General features: G+C 44.2%; 1 long non-coding RNA gene across 1 annotated transcript in view; it reads right to left on the bottom strand.

The window, feature by feature from the left end:
- Positions 1-3961: 3961 nt before the first annotated feature.
- The window catches only part of LOC146521623 (uncharacterized), a 91276-nt gene continuing 78530 nt past the window's right edge, over positions 3962-16707 (bottom strand). The window contains exon 5 of the long non-coding RNA XR_014870449.1: positions 3962-4176. This is a non-coding gene — a long non-coding RNA (uncharacterized LOC146521623). The remainder of the gene's footprint in view (positions 4177-16707) is intronic.

Genomic DNA, 16707 nt, shown 5'->3' with positions numbered 1-16707 from the left:
ACATGCACCCATATAATAAGAGTTTGAAAGGATTAAATATATATGAGCTGAATTCCCATACTTCTTCTCCCACAACAAGGGAAGCTGAGGAATTACAGCCTGTCCCAGGGGTCCCGAATGTGCATGTGTGTGTGTGTGTGGTAGGAGGGGACAATAAAGAAAAAAAAAAAGCAAAGCACTGTTTTTGCAGCTCTGGTACAAGGCTAACAATCATGTGTTTATGTGTGTGGAAGAAATGCAGGCATGTGTGCATGTGTGAGACTTTGTGTGTGTAATTAAAGAGATCAGGGATGGGGATGGAGCAGTTCTCACACTCCAAATATATACAGCACCTACTTTATGGGTGTGAGACCCCAAATTCTTGTCATGCCAGCCACGCGCATGCACGCATGTTTGAAAAATAAACAGCTTATAACAGTGACGGGGTCTAGAAAGAAAGTTTGAGAGTAGCAAGTGAAGTTACGTGTCTGTGTGTGAGGGTGTGTGAGCATGGGTGTAGGAGACTGTGTCCCTGGTACAGATGGTACTTTTCAGCCTCTGATATGTAGGATTGTGTGTGGGACTGTGCGCGTGTATGTCCGTGTGTACATGTGGCGTAACGTGAGTCAGCTTTTGGGTACAGCGAGAGACCGACAGACACTATAATAATCACCTCCACGCACACTCACACTGCGAGGAGACAGAGAGCCACACAGGCAGTCAGACTGAGAGACTGCCTAAGCACACCCACATATAGCTGGCTGAATGGAGCGCTGCAGCCCTGATAATTAGGGCCTTTACTCGAGGAGAGAGCGACTGATAGGGAGCCCCGGCTTTTCCCTTAGTTCCCCAAACAACCAGCTAATCCCAACTGTGGTGCTATGATAAGCTAAGAACTCCAGTCGTGCTTAATATACTCACCCTCCCCCCCAAAGTTATACTCAGTGAAAAGTAAAGGAGCTTACAAAGTTAGGAGCACATGTAAAGGAATACATTTTCAGCAGATTGTCCCAACTAGTCAATTTCCTATCATGGAGACTAAGGCTAAGCCACATGTCCCTGCAGATAACTTTGCTTTGATGTTTGCTGCTAAAACTCACACACTGCACTACAACATTGAGTTTAACCAGACAGCAACCATCCAGTGGTGTAAAAATGAGCTTACAGCAGCAGCAGTGACATTATAATGTGATTACTAGGGGTGCAACGATACTCGTATCGATATTGAACCGTTCGATACAGTACTTTCGGTTCGGTACGGAGCATATGTATTGAACAATAAAAAACTTTTAATTTATTTTATCAACTTTCCTTCTGACGATGCTGTCTGTGTTGAGCGCTCAGTGGATCTGTGCTCGACAGTGCAGCCTAGGCGGAGTAGTCGAACGCAGATTCACTGAGCGCAGGGCAAGCTAGCGAGACAGAAGTTAAGCTCTCCTTGCAACACGGCAAATTGAACCTCCCCCACCCTCATTCTGATCTGGCGTTTGGAACTATTTTGGTCTTCATGTGACGTATGACCCTGAAGGTAAGCGTGTCATGGACAAAAGTAAAACAGTATGTCGGATGTGCCACGCAATGCTAAATTACATTGGTGGGAACTAGTGTGTTAGCGCAGTTAGCTTGTTAACGTGTTGGCCGTCCAGCCCCACGCACGGGGCGATCCGAGGTAGCTCGTTAACGGAGATTTGCCGTGTTGTGGCGTTAACGTCATTTCAATGAGATTAACGCTGACAGCACTAGTGGGAACAAAATGAATATGACTGCACATTTACTCCGACATCATCCTAGTGCAAAGACAAGTGGAAGCAGACAAAAACAAGCATGCATGCTACAAACTTTACCCGAGTCATTTAGACAGCCGTTAGCACATGATTCTCCTTATGGGGACCTGATATGTTTAATATGCTGCTGAGAATATAGCCCAGAAGAAGCGTATAATATAGCTTTTATTTTGGAAAGAGACATTTCTCTGTAATAAACTCTCTTTTCCAAAGATGAGTGATTCCTCGATCAGAGAGATTTTTTTTTTTTTATTACTTTGTTGTTTCAGCAACATTAAATTTAAAAACTGTACTTTTGAGTTAAAATATATATTTATAATTTTAATAAATGACAAATTAAAAAGGCATGAACATTTTTTTGTATCGAAAAAATATCGAACCGTGACACCAAAGTATCGAACCGAACCGAATTGTGAATTTTGTGTATCGTTGCACGCCTAGTGATTACAACATGGGGTAACTGGGGAGGTTTTGTTGAAGGTTACATAGTGTAAAGCAATACGACATTTACATCATAACCCAAACTGCTTTGGAGGTTGGGAAAAGTTTTCAGTAAATGAAACTGTCAGTGAGATACGGTGCATTTTGCTAATCACAGCTTCCTCGCTGATCGCTAACAGAATGAAAAACGAAATCGTTGGTCTCTCGCGCTCTAATGTGGTTTTGATATGAGTTGAATGGCTGAGTCAGCAACTTTTACAGAACATGAACGTTCAGCACTTACGGCACACACAAAGTTCAAAAGCATAAAAAGGTGTTTGCGTGAATGAGAAATCATAAAAGAGGAGTAATCCACTGACACCTGTGACTTTGCAACTCACCTCCTTCATAATTAATGATTGTGTGTGTGTGTGTGTGTAATGTGCACTCCTACTGCTCTCTTACTCACTCCGTTCACACATCGACCTACTCCTCTACCTGCCTCACCTACATACCCTATTTTTTATAGCCTTTATCTGTTACATAACTGGGTAAAGTCAGTTAAATGCTGAGGTCACAAAGCAGAGTATAGTTTATGAAGGACAGCTGTAGTATATTATACAACACTGTGAAAAAGTCTTAAGCCACCCTTCATTTCTTTATATTTATTTAAAACTTGGCAATAAAAGTGATTCTGATTTTGTTCTGTTCTCTGTCGAGATGATCCCACACTGCTTCTAAAAACGTCCGCTTTTCTATTCGGGTATACTTTTACTGCATTGGGAGTGTTTTGGGGATCACTGCCCTTTTCAGTCACACAGTTTTCATATTGCTTTGGATGGTGGATCAAAATCTGATGGTTCTTTTCTGTGTTTATAATTCCATCGATTTTGACAAGATCCCCAACACCGCAGGCTGAAATGCAAATCCAAAACACGACAGAGCCTCCACCGAGTCTTACAGATGGCTGTCTGCACTCAGTGCCATACCGCTTCTCTGGCCAAACTTCAGTTCATAAGACCTGTTGCCACTTTTCAATCCAGTTTTTGCGTAATTTTGCATAACTCAGCCCTTTCTTCCTGTTTCTCTTCCTTTGTCCATGGTCACAAAAAAATGGCTTCTTGGCAGCCACTTTTCCCCTGACGCCATTTCTGATGAGGCTTCAGTGAACATTAGATGGATCAAATGAAGGGCCACGTGCATCTCTGAGGTCCTCTTGTCAGGATTTGTCTTCGTTTCTTAAAGGCATGACTTTAAGATGCTGTTTTAGGCCCTGCCACTTGTCCGTTTGTCCCCTGCTTGTCCAATTTCTTCAAATTTTTCAAAAAAACACTGCACTCCAAGTTGATATATCCCCAGTTTTTGGCTAATAGCTGTTTCAATATCACCTTATTGGTGCAGAAATATAATTTTTATCTTATGTTTTACTTTTTTTTGAAAGTCAACGAAAGAAAAAGTGCATTTTTATTTTATTTTTATATTCTTAAATGATTCATAGTTTAGTGTTAAGTGGCTTACATATATATATATATATATATATATATATATATATATATATATATATATATATATATATACACATATATATATATACATATATATATATATATATATACACATATACATATATATATATATATATATATATATATATATATATATATATACATATATATATATATATATATATATATATACACATATACATATATATATATATATATATATATATATATATATATATATATATATATATATATATATAGGAGCACACTTTGCTCCTAGGAAGCAAAGTGTGAAATATATGCGGGATGGCTCAAGACTTTTGCACAGTGCTGTACTTAGTACTGCTTGGTTATGTGAAAATTGTCACCAAGTTAGAAACTGTGGATCAGAGAAGAAAGTATATGTTTAAAGAGTCCTACCTTGAGATCAGAGGTGATGTAGTCCCTCTTCTTTAGCATCCACCGGACACCATGACACCTCTCAGCTCCTGAAACCACAACCGGGGGACCACAAGTCAGTCTGGTGTCAACATTAATAATGTTATCAGGAATGTGGAGCTGGACACTTCATTTGCTCAAATAGAATTTTGACAAATAAATAAATAAATCACTGTCATTTTAAGACTTTACTCCCAAAATGAATTTAGTCTCCCCCCCCGAGAGCAGCAACGTGATTCTATTTTCACCTACTGTCAAAACTAGGTTAAACACATGTGACACACCAGTGTGAGTTGAATCAGCGGTCATCATTTCATCAGCTCTTTAGTTGAAGAGCTGGAAAAATGAAAACTGCTAAAGGCAAACTCACAGGGCTCACTCTTAATTCTCTGCACCTGTCTTAATTATGCACGCGTGACGCTTGCTGAATGTTCTGTGGTCATCGTGTCGATGTGTCATTCTGCGGCTGATAAACCACAGTGTGAGAGTGTCAGCCAAAATGCGCAGCAGGGCCGGGACCAGCGCTGTGGCCATCTGTGTGTGTGTTCCTCATGTGCCGCCTGTTCGGTGATTCACAGTGTCACTGCTGGGCCACATGACTGAGAACAGGTGGCACTCTGGTGCACCTCCCCACCCCCAGCACACACACACACACACGCCTCCACATACACCCTGAGAACACAGAGCACCTGCAATGTGCTCAAACACTAAACAGGCATGACTGTACACAACGCACACACATTCGGTCTGTTTTGTATACTCAGATCCACAAAACGGACTAAATACCCCCTCTTTTATCAAATGGCTGTCGACGATGGTTGATAGTTGCGAGCTAAATGTCAGCGCCTCACTAGTCCTCTTACTCATATCTTACCCCCACCCTTTTTTCTCCTTAACATTTGACCTTTGACTTCCAGACAAAAAACACTGCATCCTCTTTCCTTCAGTAAGGACCACACATGTGTATGGATACGCATTTTTCCACTGTCTTGTTGATCAATGTGTGCAAAAAACTTACAGTCCAATAAATCTCACTTTTTGATCGTCTTTCTTCCTCACACTCTGATATTCTACCTGCAGGGCTGCAACACATAACACGCCCACACATTTCAGCTTCCATACGTTTCCCTGCTGAGCACGTCCACGCTGAACCAACGTAGTATACATTGCCTAGAGCAGCTTGTATATGTGTGTGTGTATCTGTCACAGCTGTGTGAATATGCAGCAAAAAACAGCTGGCTCAGCCTGATCTTGCAGGCTGGTGGCTAAGGCCCCCAAACCTTTGAACTCAAGGTCAAAGGGCGAACTCCCCTCAGGAGCCACAGCTGGCTCCAGTGTAAAGGCGGAACAGCTCTGTGTGTGTGTAGGTAGATCAGCAACAATTTGGTTTTCTTTTAGTAGTGCCACCTTAAAAAAACCACACAAGCCTGCTTGACTTGCAGGCTGAATAGTTGCAAGAATAGTCTGTCTTTCATGACATATACAAAAAATGTCACAACCTTTCATATAATCATTTGATTTTGTACCGATATTACATGTGAGGGGGAAGAGGGGGCGGATGTGAGAAAGAGATGATTAAAGACAGGAAGGAGGCAAGACAAAATAACAAAAAGGAGTAAAGCGCACATTTAATCAACATATTTAAATTGAAACGATGACAGATTACGTCTGACACAAAGTGAAAGAAAACAGGCGAAGTTGCAAGAGATAGAGTGAGAGATAGAGCGGGCTAGAAAGTGATGCTTATCTTTTGTCTGTAAAGGTTAACCAGTGGGAGTATCTTCCTTTGACATTAACCAGCACAGAGAAGAGAGACAGAGGCAGAGGGGTGAAGCAACAGACTTTGCTCAGAGGCGGAGAGCAGCAGAAATGAAGACGCAGACGGGCACGGGAGGGTGGCAGGAGATCGAGTAAATGGCCTCTAGTCATGACAAGAGAAAATAGAAGGAAAAAAACAAAGACAGGTTGAGGGAGACAAGGTGAGAAAGGAAATGAAGCAGGGCTGGTTTGACAGGCATAGGTAGAGAGAGAGGTTAGTGTCTGGCCTCAACACCAACACAGCACTGCGCTGTTAGCATGTTGCTAACGTCGCAGTGACAAGATGAAATAGCAAAAAGCCAAATTTGCTGAATACGTTAATAAGGCATTTAGCGTTTTTATTATTTTAGGTGACCAGATCCAGAATATGAGCAAGCATCCGAACAGTTCTGACATGAAATATAGATGCTACAAAAATGGTCCAATCAAAACATGAGGTCAGATGGTGGAAAACCAATGAGATCATTAGGTCACTGAGCAAACGGCACCTTTCTAAAAACTGTCTAAAGAGCTCTCGTCTTAGAAACATCAGGTTAAAAGGTGTTCCACCTGCAAAACACACACATACAGTATGTTTACAATGTCCACACACCCACATACACACACATTTCTATCCATATACGTGCAATTAAGTGCAACAAAGTAACCACACTCTTGTCCAGTTCCTGCAAATCCACATGTGTGCACAAGCTGATACCTGCATTTCTTCCTACTTGATCCAGTACCTATCGACTTTGCACACAGCATAATCACATTAACCACACTAGCACATTCACCTACTGCCAAACACACACACACAACCCTCAAGCATGTGCGAGCCTGTATGGCGTGAGTATAGTAGCCTTGCTGGAGTTGCTCCAGTCGTTAGTCACCTGTGAATCAGAGGTCTTTTCAAGTTAGGGCAGCAAGCTTCATACCCATACCCACCCACACACACACACACACACACATATAAAACAGCAGGTTGCTGCAGGAGTGGTGCTAAATCACAGGGTTATCTTCACCAGTGTCTAGATTGCCTGTCTGCTGTGCATCTCTCTACAGCCATTTGCTCGCTGTGCTTCTCGTTGTTGTGCGTTTCAAAAAAGAAGCTTGGGTCATATCCTTAAAATGACCTTTAGCAAAGCCACCAGCATGTGGGCAAATCCTATAAAGTCAGCCCTGATTGGCGCACACACACACATCAAAGAGCTAATCATAAGCAAGAACATATTGTTCTGTGAACAACTTCATATCTCCAGGAATGTTGTCACACCACATCCTGAGTGTGCGTGCGTGAGGATCAGGATACGGGTAGATAAGGATAATTTGCAGTGGAGTTGTATTGTTCACACTGCCTTGTTAACAAGCTACACAGTGGGGTTTTTTTTCTGATTCAGTTGGTAGGTCAAACTTTCAGACTCAGTCTTCTGTACTGAGTTGATGTGGAGAGACCTGTTCTAGCCAATGAACCGGCTTTCTGTGTGCATAGACGACAGAGCCATAAAGTCTGTTTTCTGTTTCATTTGCCTGTTTGCGAGGCCAGAGCTGGCAGAGCCACAGAGAGTGAGGAGGAGTGTCAGGTTGGCTGCGGTTGGGGATGTTTGGCTCGGTGAACTTCTACCATACGGCTTTAGTAAAAGGTCATGGTCAAAAACCGAGCCTGGCTCACAAACCATCACACCCACTCTGACTCCCACACGGGTGGATAGAAGTGACAGACAAGGCAGACAGTCTGACTTCCTCTTTGGGGACAAAGCAGGAAAATGACACCCACATGAAGAAGGGGTGACAGACAGATTCACCGACTAGAGCCTCACCACACTCGCAGACACACACCCGGAGACCGTCTGAATATCCAACAGCAGCGAGACAAACGCGGAGAGAAGGCGAAAGAACAAGAGTGAACAGTTGGTAATAAATTGTGTCTAGACAGACGCTAATGAAGGCAGCCTGACTGTGGCTGCTGCCAAAATTAAGACCTGTGAAGAGTGCAATTACGTGTGTGAGTGTGTGAGAAAGACTGAAAGAGAGTCTGTGTTTTTGTGAGCAGTTTGAGCAAGCATGTGCAAATTGGTGTTTGGTGAATATAACCCTTTTAACACTGGGCCTTTTTTTACCCTCACTGTCCTTCTTTTTCTTCTCTCCCTCTCTTTCACACACACGCAAACCACACCAGAGCAGCCAAGCAGAGCGTGTCCCTCACAGCTGTAGACGGCATTCAAAGTGCAAACTCTGACGCCGGCACAGTCTTATGACGTCAGTCTTTCAAAATAAAACACAGCTTTGCTGATAAGCCCCGGAAACCTGACTCGTCAAGTTTATCTCGGAAAAAAAAGAAAAACTTACATGAGGGCGGACACAAAGATCCGAAAATAAACACCCGCCCTTGAGATGTTTGGGGCTAAGCAGGAGTAAGAAATTAGTGGGTTGCCTACTGCTGCAACTGGGAAAAAAGGATTGTTACGACAAACCTAGTCCTTGATCTCCCAAACCTAAAAGAATAGTAAAAACTAAAAGAAGTACAGTGCAAGAGGTCCAAATCCCGGACAAGCCCCCATTTATGTTACAACCCGGCTCAAAAGCCGCAACATAAATATGGAGACTAACACCAGAATGTCACAAAGAAGAGGTTTTATTTGAAATTACATAATAATGCTACCACTAAGACAAAGACTAGTGTGCCTTCCCACCAGGTGTGGTGACTTAACAACAGCTGAACACTCTTGCGCTGCCACTGCAAAGGGATTAGGGGCGTAATAAGGTTAAAAGGACATTAAATGTGGAGATTTAATAAAACGGTTACATTCACAGCTATTCAAAGTTGCATCAGTTCATCAAACTTTATACTAATCATTACTTTCCTGTGTGTTTTGAAACTGTTCTCTAGTCAGCTGCCTACAAACCACCTCTGTAATTCACAGGTTGTGCGCACAGGCTATACTCTACAGCTCTCACTAAACAGGGTCATCACAGGGATGAAGAGGTTGGTTGTGCCGATCGCTGAACATTACGACATTCCACCGTTTCACTGTGTTTGGCAATGCACCTGCAGCCTCTGAATACCTAAGTGCGCATACTGACACACTTCGGGTAGCTCAACGACAACAACGGTACTAAAATGGAGAGGAGCAGGCAGATGGCGTGTTTAAACTCGCTTCAAACTGAGAAATGTGGCCCGTGGCGTCCCAACAAAATAAAAAAAACTGCAGAAGGTGAAGAAAAGAAAAGGATGTCTTTGTTGAAAGTGGTAAATGATTCAAATTAGTCATGGCAACGACACCTCTGTGTGTGTTACAAGATGGGCAATTTTTATCAACAGCTGCAGGCACCAAGGACAAATAGTCATTCCTGTTAAACAGCCTTCAAGTTCATTTAAAGTGTCTAAAGGACGGAGGTGTAGCTGGTACACTGCAGTGAACAGCAGCACAAACTGGAAAGCATGCGACACCCAATCAGATTATGACATTTATGTGACTTCGATTACATGGATGATGTATGTGACTATAAGGTCGTAAGCTCTGGACGCACTCTTATGCTCTCCTGAGCTGTTTTAATATAGGTTTGAGGCAAAGCTGGAGAGCTGTCAGGCAAGCCCTGCCAAGCCCACATACTTGAGCAGAGGAACTGTACTATCCAGTTGCTCAATAACATTTAAGTTAACCGTCACATACCAAAAAGACTGACTCAGGTCTTTATAAACACGCCACTGTGCGTGTGATCGCTCTCAACCATTATGATTTCATAGCAATGCAATAAAAAAAAAATCGCAACCAGCCAAACTGTGTCGTTTTAGGAGTAGACTGAAAGGCAGGAATGGTAAATAATATGAAGGAGCAGGAGAGTGTGTTTGCATAGGTTACTATGTATACTGCATGTATATACGGTCAGTGTGTGCACGTGAGTGAATGTGTCTGACATCAGCAACGCTTCTGCTCACAAAGACTTCTTTATCCAACTGCGGCACATGTGATCCCCACATGGTGGCTTGTGCAATCTTCACAGGACCACACACACACACTCAGCTACACACACAAATCTCTCAATATTGTAGTTGCAATACGACCAGCAGTCAACTCCTTTATCCAGCATGTAAACATACAGCCCGATAAGTTATACGCCAGAACTCCCGCTCCTCTTTTTCTCCTTCTAACGGCTGCATTCTTAAAGGCAAATTATCAGTGTCTGGTTATTTAAATGGGACAGAGGCTTGCTTGGCTTTCCTCCAGACACAGTGACCCCTTGCTTCCTGTCTTGGTCAGGCGCCACAGCAGGCAGGCGCACACATGCAGACACACAGACAGACACACACACACACACAGAATTTCATCTGTAGTCACCAAGAAATGTCCCACAAAAGAGCTTCAAATACACAGACAAAAGGTGCACCTAAGTGGTCCTTTTCAGGTTTACCTGTCACACATCACTGTGTAATATCCCCAACGTAGTAAAGACAAAGATTAACAGATATCTGGATAGACAAGGGACAAGGTTTTTGATACTGTTAGTGTTCTGTTTTCTATTCGCAGCCTACTGAACGAAGCCTTGGAATAGCAGTCACCGCCACCGCAGTCAGGTCAGCGATTAGCTGAGCAGCTTCCAGAAACTTGAACTTTTTGTTTGAACTATTTGAATCTATCAAAACAAAGCGATTCACTTGGATATCCTTTACACTCTTTAGCACTGATGTTTTGTAATATTGGTAATGTAGGAGCTGAATCTTAGTCAGCAGCACTTAAAACATATCGGCTAACTGCCTGAAGTAAAAGTGAAAAATGACATTTGGGAATGATGTTGGAGCGGGATCATTTTTTTTAATGCCAAATGATCATCTCTCCCGAGTCCCATAAAGCTGTGCACTGGGATCAGACCTGCTGAAGTCAGCGATGAGTGTTGTTAAGCGTGCATTTTCATCAGAGCGTCACCATCATCATGTCCCTGCACTGTTAACACTAGCATGATAAAGGGACTGCCATCGAGCACTGTCACGTCGCCATAAATAACCAAAGACAGCTATAAATAATGGTTGGTGTAGCACTGCACAGATACACTGTGAATATGAAATGCAGGGGAAAGGACTTGAGTGACTTTGCAATGGGCTGTCAGTGTCACCATGGAAATGCTCGACCAGTCGGGCTGTAATCATTGCTGTAATCCTCTTCCACAGGAATTCAAGTGCAGATGGCCTCGTGAACACTCCCAGTGCGCACGCTTCGCTCAGGCTAACTCCGCGGCTGAGCCTTCTCCAGCTTTTCTTGAGGTAGCGCGCAGCGTGCGTGTCCCCTGTTCTTATAACGAACGCGCGCTTCTGCGAAAGCGTCTAAATGCGTGTCCTTGACCAGCTGCACAGGGCAGAGGAAATGAGGCGGAACTCAATCTGGTCCACACCTGTCTCGCTCCCTCCCTCGCTCCCTCTGGAGGGAGGAGCCTAGGGCCTCAAACACCCCCACGCACACAGCTTCACAAGTGCACTGTTCACAATCTGTATGAGCTGATAGATTATGCATGCAGCAGTCAGCTAAGGAGCTTGGATCTATTAATGTATGCACCGAGACAGTTTTATGTTTGTGTATGCTTCATGAGCAAGAGAGAAGGACAGAGAGAGAGAGCAGTGGTGTGTGTGCTCTCTATGTTTGTGCTGCATGACAGGCTAAGGGGAGAGGAAGAGATTAAAAGAGTGACACACATTAAATATAGAGAAAGAGTGGATGACAGAGAGAGGAGGAGACTTCTTTAGGAAAAAGCAGAGAGGCGAGGAGTGAGGCTGGAGGGAGAGAGAAGATGAAGAGATCAGGGATGACACTCTGAGCCACACAAGGACAGTGAGAGAGACTGCACTGGTACGGGAGGGTGGGGGCGAGGGGGGTTACTCTGGGACGCCAGAACCCAGTGACATGACACAGATGCACTGAGCTACTGTGCAGAGAGCAGTGGGGGGTGGGGGGGAGGGTACTGAGCGAGAGAGGAGGGGAGGAAGAAGAAGAGGCGATGAGTATCTGTGAGAGCTCAGTGTACTGTTTCCACTCGATGGTGAGGAGAAGATGATGGCAGGTATAGTATAGAGATGGAAACCATAACAACAAGAAAAAAAAGGCAGAAGCACCAAATAATCAGAGCCTATAATGTTTGAGTATGAGAGCTCTGAATTTACACGAAATTTGAAGCACCTGTTACTGCTGCAACTGTGAAACCGAGACGCCGGGGCGAGGTTCTGCCAGCCGCTGGTCATTTTCAAATAATAATAATAATGGATTGGATTTATATAGCATTTTTCAAGGCACCTAAAGCGCTTTACAATACCACTATTCATTCACTCTCACATTCACACACTGGTGGAGGCTACAGTTGTAGCCACAGCTGCCCTGGGGCAGACTGACAGAAGCGAGGCTGCCATATCACGCCATCGGCCCCTCTGGCCAACACCAGTAGGCGGTAGGGTAAAGTGTCTTGCCCAAGGACACAACGACCAGGACAGAGAGCCCGGGGATCGAACCGGCAACCTTACGGTTACAGATTCGCTTCCCAACCCCCTGAGCCACGGTCGCCCCAAACACAGGTGTTACCCAACATAGGTGCGCATGAGAATGAGAGCTATTTAGCACAATATTTGACTTTGTTTTAGATACAACGGTGCTGGTAACAGTTTACAGCTAGTGAGTGGTTGTCGCGTGTCCCGAGTCGTGCGCGCTCCACTCAGACGAGCCAAGCAGAACTTCCACGAGTGAAAACGTGGCCGACAGGAAGTATTTCCTGCTTGTCTGCTGCATGTCAGAAAGGAAGACTCCATCCAGTCGTCTGACATGTCGGACTCCAAGTGTGAATGTTAATGTAAAGCACCGTCTGTCATACATGCGCATGCCTTTACGCTGCCCAACAACAAGGGAAGAACATATCTGAAAGCACCGAATACAAACCATGAAAGGATATTTTCAAAGTTGCCAACTTTTTAAATAATTTCTTTTCTTTATTAATATGAAATTTGACCAACAGGCTCTAAAATAATCAAATTATGTTTAGGTTTGTGTTATGAGGATGGTTAACACTAACATTACTGTGACATAATGTGTGTCACCAGGTTAGAGAGTGAGAGGAAAGTGTATTAATGATGGTAAAAACAAACACAGTGTTCACTTTCAACAGGGAGAGACAGGATGTCAGAATAAACAACATTCATCCACATCTTTGTGGCAGGAAGCGACTGGGTGTATAGGAAATGTAGTCTTAATGATAGTAATATAAATTGCAAAAAACAAAAGCTGTCAATCATCTCTTCCATTTGCCTACTTATTTTAGCCTAATTATAGTGACATATTCCAATTTGACAGGGATGCTTAACAAAATGCAGCCACCTCAATGCAAAGCACAGACTGCAACCTATAGAGAATTATATATGCCGTCTCGTCTGCACAATAACATGCGCCCACACACACCCGTGCACATGAACTCATTTCCAAGTCGCATGCAAAGGACCTTACAGCTGAAGAATGTGTGTTTCCACCCACACAAACACACAATTACTGGCTTTTCTTTCCACTACACAACATATATGCCAAGCACATGCATTTATGCACAAGCGGGCAGGCACAGTGGCACAGTTTTCCATCCATCCCTTTACCCCCCCCCCTCCCTTATTTGTCTCCTCCCTTGCCGTACACCTGCCAGGCCTACAGCAAGGTCACACACCTCAATTACCCCGCGCACATGCACACACATATGCACAAAGAGTGAGAGAAGGAGTGCGATAGTGAGGGAAGATAAGAAAGGAGGGGGCGCGAGCAGATTTCACGCTACCCTGAGCAATGGCTAGCATGCACTAGTGTTTCTGACATTTTATTTATGATGTGCAGTGTTCAGTCCCCAGCTCTTTTCTTTCTTATCGCTCCCTTTGTGCCTCTTACTCAGACTGCCATATATATGTTGCCCTTTGTTAAAAGAAACCAGGAAATAGAGCGCACTAAGTTACCACCATCTATGACTTATAATTTAAAGATATTTTTCGGTCCATGCAGTTTTGAATATTTGGAAAACACTCCACAGTATTTTACTCATCAATCGCCAATAGTGGCTGAAACCTGAGTAGCGACTTTTAATGACTAGCTGAATGTCAATAATAGATATCAGGCGGCAATAGCAACGCTAATCTACCTCACAAATACAGCCATGAATCCCAGGGTGGCCCATAGCCATATTAATACAGCAGCTGTGTGTGTGATCCTATTAGAGCTTTCCATATCTGCAGGCAGACTGCTGTTCACCTGAGCAGCCACAGGAGGCAGCCAGCTGTGTTTACACTGTGGGCTAATGTAGCTACCATATGGCCACAGAGCACAGGACACATGCAGTGGACACCACCGCTCAAACACCACACTGCTGCACCCAGGAAGCGTTAAAAGCGGGAATTTGATCGGAAGAGTCGCCTGAGCCTGAAACTGAAGAGAGCAGACAGAAACGATTTGTGGGAGAATATTTGGCAGGCAGCGGGAGGGCGGAGGACTTTTTTAGCCTCGAACTCTGCGTAAGAAGGGAAGCACAGTATATTACAACCACCTACACGTCGGCCTATGCCCATCAGCGGATGAGTGTAGGAGTTTTTAATTTGTTAGCCATCTCTTATTAAAGGATTCTGAACTCCCAAAGCCACTTGAACTTATGACCTGAGGATTTTCTACACATCTGAATGCATTTAAGGTCACAGGTTTTTATTTCCTATTTGCAGCTCTGCTACCTTCGGCACAGAGAGGAGAAACATGCAGCACACACAGTGAAGCATGTAATTCTATACATCCCTGATAGAAATCCTGTGGGACAGACTCAGCCTGTCTCATGACCTCCTCCATCACCCTGCCCCACCCAACCCACACGCAGACAATCCACACTATATGGTATCGCCGCAGTACAGTGCAGGCAAACGTGCAGCTTGCCGGCATGCATCGAACACCAGTCGAACAAAAGAGAACAACAGAGAAAATCAATTATAATGTCCAAACGCGCGCACACAGCTACCTCCTTCTCTCTCCTCTGATCTCTGCAATCAAAGCCATCTGATCACAGTGTGTGTGTGAGAGACTGATAGAAAACTGCCAAAATGCAAGCGGATGGGGTGTAGACGATTGGGTTTAGGGTTTTAAATTGCTAAAGATTTACAAGGTTAGGGTTGAGATGAAGGAAAGGCGAGGGGAGGATTAATGAAAGATGGGAAAAGGCTGTGAATGGACAGAAAAGATATTGGAGGGAGGTGAGGGAGGGTGCAGACAGAGCAAGGAAGGAGGAAGGACCAGACTTCAAGGCAGATCATATTACTAGTCTGGGGGCAAACACACACACACAGACCCATAAAGGTCACGGCGTACCCGCTGCCCTCCAGACACACTCACGCAGAGACACAGATCTCCTCATAAACACTGAGCGACAGACCACAGTTTTGATTTCACACACAAGTCTGCAGAACAGTTAAAACAAAGAAAGTCAATCGCACATGCACAACGAGGCTAATGAAGTTACAAACATAAAAGCTAAATCTTACCAGAAAAACAAAAAAGAGTGACTCCAGCGTGCTCAGCTGTGACTTTTGAATCGCGCATTGAGAAGAAGTGGAGCGAGAAACATTGCGGGGCACACAAAAGCACAGTTATCACAGACGTTACACAAGTGAGAGGAGGTCAGGGTTCAGTGTGGAACTAGGTTAAAGAGACAGGCGACGCCGCACATGTGTGAGAGAGAGAGTAAGAGCAGTGGATAAATTAGAAGAAGAGGAAGGATTTAAAAGAAGCAAAAGAATAGAAGGAGGAATGACAGGGAAGGTAATAGGAAAGAAAAAGAAAGCTGAACTCAGCCTTCCTTACCAACAGGTAATTATACCTGCCAGAGCCTCCAGTCACACGCACACACACACACACAGATCTTCAACTTCCTTCTCCTAATAATGGTCCATAATCAGGTTAATGCATTACTTTCAATCAGCTGGATCAATCGAGGTCACTGTGGGGTCACCGGCGTTACTGTTCATGTGCACATGCACGCTTTACAGGCGTGATCTTTACGCACACTTGTAATATTCCAATTAAAGACTTTGCTTTAAACTCCAATTATGGCAAAATCTTCCCGTAATGAAAGTGTCACATGATGCCAGTACTACACATACCAGTTAAAACGAACACCCCGTCTGCAAAGCCAGCCCTCACGAATGTGATGAAGAGAGATAATGAGTGTAATGGAACCACCGTGCCTCTCTTCCTTGCACTGAATGCACAAGTAGCTCATGTAAGGTTATATAAGCTTTGAGTTTGCGCATTATGCAGTAAAAATCTGATGTAGTATGACAAACCCCGACGCATTAATCAAACAGCGAAGCCGGCGCGGGACTAAACACTGCATTCCGTTCTTGCATCATTAGCAGCAGAAGTTAAACACATATCCTGCACGCAAACCCCCTTTTTCTGACTCCGGGCCACCGCTCTCGAGTGCGGCTCCAAGGACGCGCGCGCTCATGCGTTCCCCAAAGCCGAGAGGCAGACGTGAGTACGCAAGCAAATTCACGCAAACGCGTAATGAGAAGCTGCGCAGGACCACATCGCTTGGTGCGAAGCGCCGCAAATAAACAAATACGGGGAAAACACAAAGAGGACAGGCCGAGAGCAGGAACCTTCAAAGAGCATTCTGTCGCACGCAATTACAGGGTGCAGTAAATGCACGCGGCACTGGCCCAGCTGCTGTGCGTTCGTGTGTTTATGCAGTTGCATTATAGATTCCTTCTGTGTGTGCAGTTTACATTCCAGCCATGTAGT

The sequence above is a fragment of the Neolamprologus multifasciatus genome, chromosome 3 (genome assembly GCF_963576455.1).
Source record: "Neolamprologus multifasciatus chromosome 3, fNeoMul1.2, whole genome shotgun sequence".
Taxonomy (NCBI): domain Eukaryota; kingdom Metazoa; phylum Chordata; class Actinopteri; order Cichliformes; family Cichlidae; genus Neolamprologus; species Neolamprologus multifasciatus.
Note: the sequence above shows the minus strand (reverse complement) of the source record. Positions and strands in the feature narration are given on the sequence as shown.